The sequence below is a fragment of the Octodon degus genome, unplaced genomic scaffold (genome assembly GCF_000260255.1).
Source record: "Octodon degus isolate 3935 unplaced genomic scaffold, OctDeg1.0 scaffold00207, whole genome shotgun sequence".
Taxonomy (NCBI): Eukaryota; Metazoa; Chordata; class Mammalia; order Rodentia; family Octodontidae; genus Octodon; species Octodon degus.
This window is the reverse complement of record NW_004524783.1, coordinates 2,761,946-2,768,175: the sequence shown is the minus strand read 5'-3', so window position 1 is coordinate 2,768,175 and position 6,230 is coordinate 2,761,946. Positions and strand designations below refer to the sequence as shown.

The following is a 6,230-nucleotide window of genomic DNA, read 5'->3' as shown; positions in this document are numbered from 1 at the left end:
TGTTGGCTTTCCTTGCAGCCCTCCTTTTTCTCTAATTTTGGTCTACAAACATAGGTTGTTAACTCTCCAGAAGACAAGCTTATTGTTATTACCATACAACCTAGGCTGTTAAGCTTGACCTCACCATCTGTTTGAATATCAAACATCTTAGGCATAACAAGGAACAGGTATTTTTCATCAAGTATTGATATGTTGAACTTTAAGTCCCTACAGAATATGGTGAAAAAACATTTTAAAAATTAGAATATATTTTTAAAATAGGCATAAAGAATTATATAATTCTTATGTTTACACATAAGTCTATTGTTTTATTTGGATTCCTTTTAACATTTTTATTTAGTACAAGGTCTACAGGGTCTCACTATGTAGATTGGAGCTGTAGTGATTCTTCTGTTTTGAGCCTCTCAAGAGCTGGGATTACAGGGATGCACCACCATGCCTACTCTCAGTGTGCCACAGGGCAGGGCCAGCGTGGTAGGCCTGTGGATTTCTTTAATGAAATACTTTCTGTCAATGCCAACCAATCTCCACTCTGTTCCCCAATTTCCACCTGTGTTCTGGTCAAGCTATTATCTGAGACCCCTTCTCTCTGGTGTTCTATTTGTAGCCATTTTTGTCGCCATTTTCAAAATAGCCTTCTTCCAAGAAAACTTTGCTGAATAACCCTTGACCTTCTTGTATCTCCAGGGCTTATTTCAGATAATGCACACCATGCACACTAGGCCTGTCTGTGTTTTGTCACACTCACCCTCTTCTTAGCCACCCCTGAAGTCCTTGTACGTAACCTGGTACCCTACCCAAGGGCTTCTCTGGTCCGTGGAACATACTCAGCAAATGCGTGCAGCAAAAAAGAGCACACTAATGCCCCGGAGTAGAGGCAGTCCCCATTGGTAACCAGTGGAAATTGGAGAACATCCCACATCCCAAGAGATGTCACTGCTCCCTGAACACTGCCTTTCCTAAAATGTTTTCTCTGGGCTTGTTACTACTGAGGACAGAGTGAATTGTCACCTACTTCCTTTTTACATGTGCTTTACCCAGGAAGGTTATTAACTCCTGCAGTGCATGGCACATCTTATTTCTCTGCTGATGGTCTGGGACTAGTTTGTCTCTGAAGTTATTTGAGTACAGAAATCAAGAAGGCCTGTTTACAAATGTTTATATCACTGAATGACTTGAAAGGCTATTGAAGACCTCTCAAGTTCTGAATCTCTGTACAAGACTAAGGAAGCAGTGTTTTCAGGTTTAGGAGGGCACAGGGAGAATAGATAAAAGAGGCATTGTGAAGAGGCTGGTTCAGAAATCTTCCCACAAGGTCATGATGCTCAAAACTGGAGGGCACCACTGAGGGTGATCCATCAGTTGCTGAGAGGAATAGGAGCTGCAGAAGTTGAGGAGAGAGAAAGACAATTCTGGTCTCCTCAGAATCCTGAGTGTTAGATTTTTTTCCTCTTATACTTGTCTCATAAATGTTTGCATGGAGCAGTTAAAATCTAATAATAATCCTGTCTCTAAGTTCTCAGATCAATTCACTGCAATTACCATTGAATTTGACCATTAAGTCTTTCTTTCTTTTTTTTTTTTTTTTTTTTTTGCGGAACCGGGGATTGAACTCAGGCCCTTATGCTTGCCAGGCAAGCACTTATTCTACTGAGTCATCTCCCCAGCTATTAAGTCTTTCTGATGAACTGTAAGGTCAAACTGCTAATTGAACAAACCCTTTGGAACTTGGATTGAATTTTATTGAGTTTACAGAATACATTTTGGATGACTTGGCAGGCTTATGTTATTAAGATGACCTGTACGGGAATATGATACTTTTTGTCATTTGAATCTTTTTTTTGAAATCTTTAATAAAGTTACTGTTTTTCCCTTCCTTCCTTCCTTCCTTCCTTCCTTCCTTCCTTCCTTCCTTCCTTCCTTCTTTCCTTTGTTCCTCTCTCCTTCCCTTTCTTCCTCTCTTCTCTCCTTCCATTTCTCCCATGTCTTCCTTTCTTCCTTTTTCTTTTAATTGTACTAGGGGTTAAATTCACTTGCACTTTATTACTGAGCTACATCCCTGGTCTTCTCTATTTTTAATTTTGAGGCAAAGTTCACTAAGTTACAGTCTTACTGCCTTGGACTCCCAAGTAGCTGACATAGGAATGGACCACTGTGTGGGCTAAGCACCTGCTTTGGCAAGCACAGGGACCAGGGTTCAATTCCTGACCCTGCATGCTGTGTTGGCCCTGCCCCTGAGCACACTGAGCCTTGACTGAGTCCAGGTGTGGTGGCGCATGCCTATAATTCCGGTGCTGAGGAGGCTGAACACAGGAGGATTACTGCAAGTCCAAGCTATGCAGTGAGACCCTGTACCAAAATATGTAAATGGGGGGAGAAATGAACCACTGTGCAGGGATCAATATTTTTCTTTATGTCAAGCTTACACTTGTCTCATAAAATTTATCTCTGTATTTTATACTAATTTTTGTTATTGTAAATGGACTTATTATGTGAACGAACTATTGCTAATACAAGATAGTTATTTTTAAAAAGACAGTTATTAATTTGTTGCATTTAGCTTATATTTGATAATCTGGTAATAAATAGCTTTTATAGGTCCAGCAATTTTCACAATGCTTTTCTCTTTTCTAAATAGATAAATTGCATGTTATTTGTAAGTAATATATTTTCTTTCTTTTTCTTTTTTTCTTGTTTTATTATTAATTTTATAAAGAAGTAGTAGCAATGAGAAAGTTTCAAAACAGGTTAGTAGGACAGTTGCAATAGTTAATACATTGCACAGTGTTGTCTTCATAGCAGTTATTCATAGTACAAGATGCAGACATGCTATCATGTCTGTCTGTCTGTCTGTCTGTCTGTCTGTCTGTCTGTCTGTCTCTCTCTCTCTCTTTCTTTCTTTCTTTTCCTACTGGAGATCAAACTCAGTAATTTGTACTTCCCAAGCAGGCACTTACTCCACTGAGCTATATCCCCAGCCCCAGTATTTCTAATCTAATCTAATCTAATCTAATCTAATCTAATCTATCTAATCTAATCTAATCTCTTCCTCCTTGCCTTGCCTTGTGAGAGGAGGAAGTCCTCTGCAAGTGGTGCAAGTCCTCTGGCTAGAAATACAGAGTTGAACATCGTGGTTGTTGAACAGATTTTTAAACTTTAATAGCAAGTGTTACATGTGTGATAAAACCACACTATTAATGATGTAATAGTTCTAATTTATGGCTTTGGATTAAGTATGTTGGCTAAAGGCTGTGGTTGAGTTCCTGAAAACATCATTCCAAGGCCAATCACTCCTTTAAAAGCAACCCCATCATGATGGGAAGTGACCATGTTCTACAGACCACGAGTGTCTTCCTCAGGAGAGGCCACAGTACCTGAACTGCCATTCCTGACATAGGGCTGCATGGTTTCTTTCTAGAGTACTGTGGCCCACACAACTGCGGCTGTGTGACTTTTAAAAATGTCTCCTGTGGGGAAGTGGGATGCTATCAAAAGCAGCAGTAAACACAACATATAATTTGTAGTTACAGCAATTTGGGGGCTTGTTCACATTCGGCCTGCATTTCAAGTGTGGGTATATGATTCATGTGGTTCACTTTCATTCCTTGCCATGTGCTCGGAGCATGACATCATTAAAGATCATCTGAAAATAATTAGGATTGTGTCACTACTTGGATTCAGAGAGGAAAGAAATAGGCATGCTGGCAGGGAAAGAAGGCAGTCTTGGGAAAACACTAAACACTGGAAGACAGAGAGCTCCTTAAGGGACATCTGAAGTGTAGCTTTGTGCTCGGGGAGGGAGAATGTTTGGAGGAGTGAGCCCAGTGTGGATCCCCGACCCTGCTCAAAAAATGAAACAGGTATCCAAAATAAGAAGAAAAATTTAGCTTGTTATTAAGATGGGTCTTGGATTAAATCCCATAATGCACTGCAAGAAAGTGTCATAACCACCATGATCAAACCTTCAAGCCTAATATAAAATGGATAATGAGAACAATTTTGCTTGATATTAGTGTCTTTACTTTGCCAAGCACATGCTTTTGTGGTGACCCTACAAGGTTATAAACTTCAGAAGAGGCATCTAGTGGTTCCTAACTGGTTGATTCTACATCTGCAAATCTTTCCTTTGGTTTCAGAAATGACCCCATGAATAGGAGGTGATGCCTGGAAGAAGAGCTTTGGCTGTGGGTCTATACTGACACCATTGCTAAATGAAAAAAGGCGCCAGTCCTCTGAGAAAACTCCAGGAGGACAAAAGGCAATGATTTAAGCACACATGGTAGCTACTCAAGAAATGGGAATAGTTTGAATTGAGTTCGTGATGTGATATGGCCTCACACTAAAGAGGTAGTTTCAGAACAGCCTGTGAAGTCTACCTTCACCATAAAACCTGTAGGACCAAATGTGCTCCTCACTTGGTGGTGACTGAGGAAGTCTGTTGAGTAGATGGGCATTCCATGCTCCTTGCACACGTTGCCACCAGGTTCAGCCTTGACAAGCGCTCTGGTTTGAAGTCTGTATGTGGGAACCTGATACCCAGTGTAACAGTGCTTGGAGGTTGGGCTACAGGAGAGGGTATTAGACATCAAGCGCCCTGTCTTCAAGCATGGATTCATGCCCTTATCCAGGGAGTGCTTTGTTTTTTGGGGGGGGGTGGAGTTTGTTAGATCCACATTTATTCTTTAGGCTATTTCTATCGATTAATTATAAATTTTGAGTTTCATCATACTAAACAATGAGTAACTCACAAGACAAATGTCACAAAAATAAATTATGTGTTTTAATATTCATTGAATGTTTATAAAAAAGCATCTAAATTTTCAAACTTCACTTTTTTGGGGAACAAAATCTAAAAAAGAACATAAAAAATAAATTAGTATATGAACTGCAATGAAAAAATACCAATATCAGTCTACAAAATAATCTTTACTTCAGTTATTTCACGTAAGGCTATCAGCACATATGACAGTGACATATTCCGTAAACACACATCACTTACAATGAAAGCACATGTCTTTTGCTTTGCTGTCTTTTTTCTTGAACATAGTTGACATTTCATGATGTGCTATTTTTTTTTTTTTTTTTTTGTGAAACTGGGGATTGAACTCAGGCACTTGTGCTTGCCAAGGAAGTGCTTATTCTACTGAGCTATCTCCCTGGCCCTATGCTATTTTTTCTCAAAGACAAATTTTATTGAGCCCCTCAGCTCTAGTTCTCTTTCTCCTGCACTGTCTTGATTCTGCAGAATTGCCCAGTCCTGTGAGCAGTAATAAGACCCACTTTGTGCCCTGCTGGAGCATCTCTGTGGATGGTTGAGGGTTTGCCAATGTGCTGGTGGTTACCACCTCCAAAGGGATGCTTCACAGGATTCATGGCCATGCCACATACGTGTGGCCAGCAGTTCCTCTTTGCCTTGCATTTGTAGTAGGCTCAGCCAGCCTTCAAGATAGATTTATCAATTCTGCCACTACCAGCTACCACAGCAACAGCAGCTCTGTTGGCAGAGGAGATGACCTTCTTAGAACCTGAGTGTAGCTTCTGGTCTTCTTGGTTTCAGGGTTGTGGGGTATGACTGCGGCATAGTTCCCAGAGGCTTGGGCCAGCTTACCCTGGTCCCCAGGCTTCTCCTCTAGGCAGCACACAGTGGTACCCTGAGGCATGGTGCCCACAGGGAGAACACTGCCAGTGTTGAGTTCGGCCTTTATGCCACAATACACAAACTGGCCCATGTGGACTTTCTGCCACAATACACCAACTGGCCCTCAGCGACAATGAACAACTCGATATGCTTCTTGAATGGTATGGATCCCAGAAAACCACCTTAGCGAGGGGTGTGCCCTGGCCTGGGTGGTGGATCATGTCCTTCATGATGCCCTTGTGTAGCCGTGTCATTCTGAGAAGTCCATGGCGTGTAGAGGAGCAGCATCCTTGCAATGCTTCACGTGCATGTGAAACACAGAACCAGCGCCCTCTCTCTGTCTGCAGATCATGAGCCCATGATGGTGGGTCTGTTCCCAAACACGGCCGAAAGAGGAAACAATGTACTACTTTTTAATGAGCTTCTTGTTAGATTGTACAGTGTGTAGTTAACTGAAACATAAAATATCAATAAAAGAAATTATTAAATTCTTAATATGTGTTTGTATTTTTTGCTGTATATTTCCTTATAAAACCTAAAAGACAAGATCAGAAATAAATTCCTATATGAACTACTATACAAATATCAATAG

At 40.8% G+C, this 6,230-nt stretch overlaps 1 pseudogene; it reads right to left on the bottom strand.

Moving 5' to 3' along the window:
• Positions 1–5,195: 5,195 nt before the first annotated feature.
• On the bottom strand, positions 5,196–5,990 carry LOC101570919 (annotated as a pseudogene).
• Between the last annotated feature and the right edge of the window lie 240 nt (positions 5,991–6,230).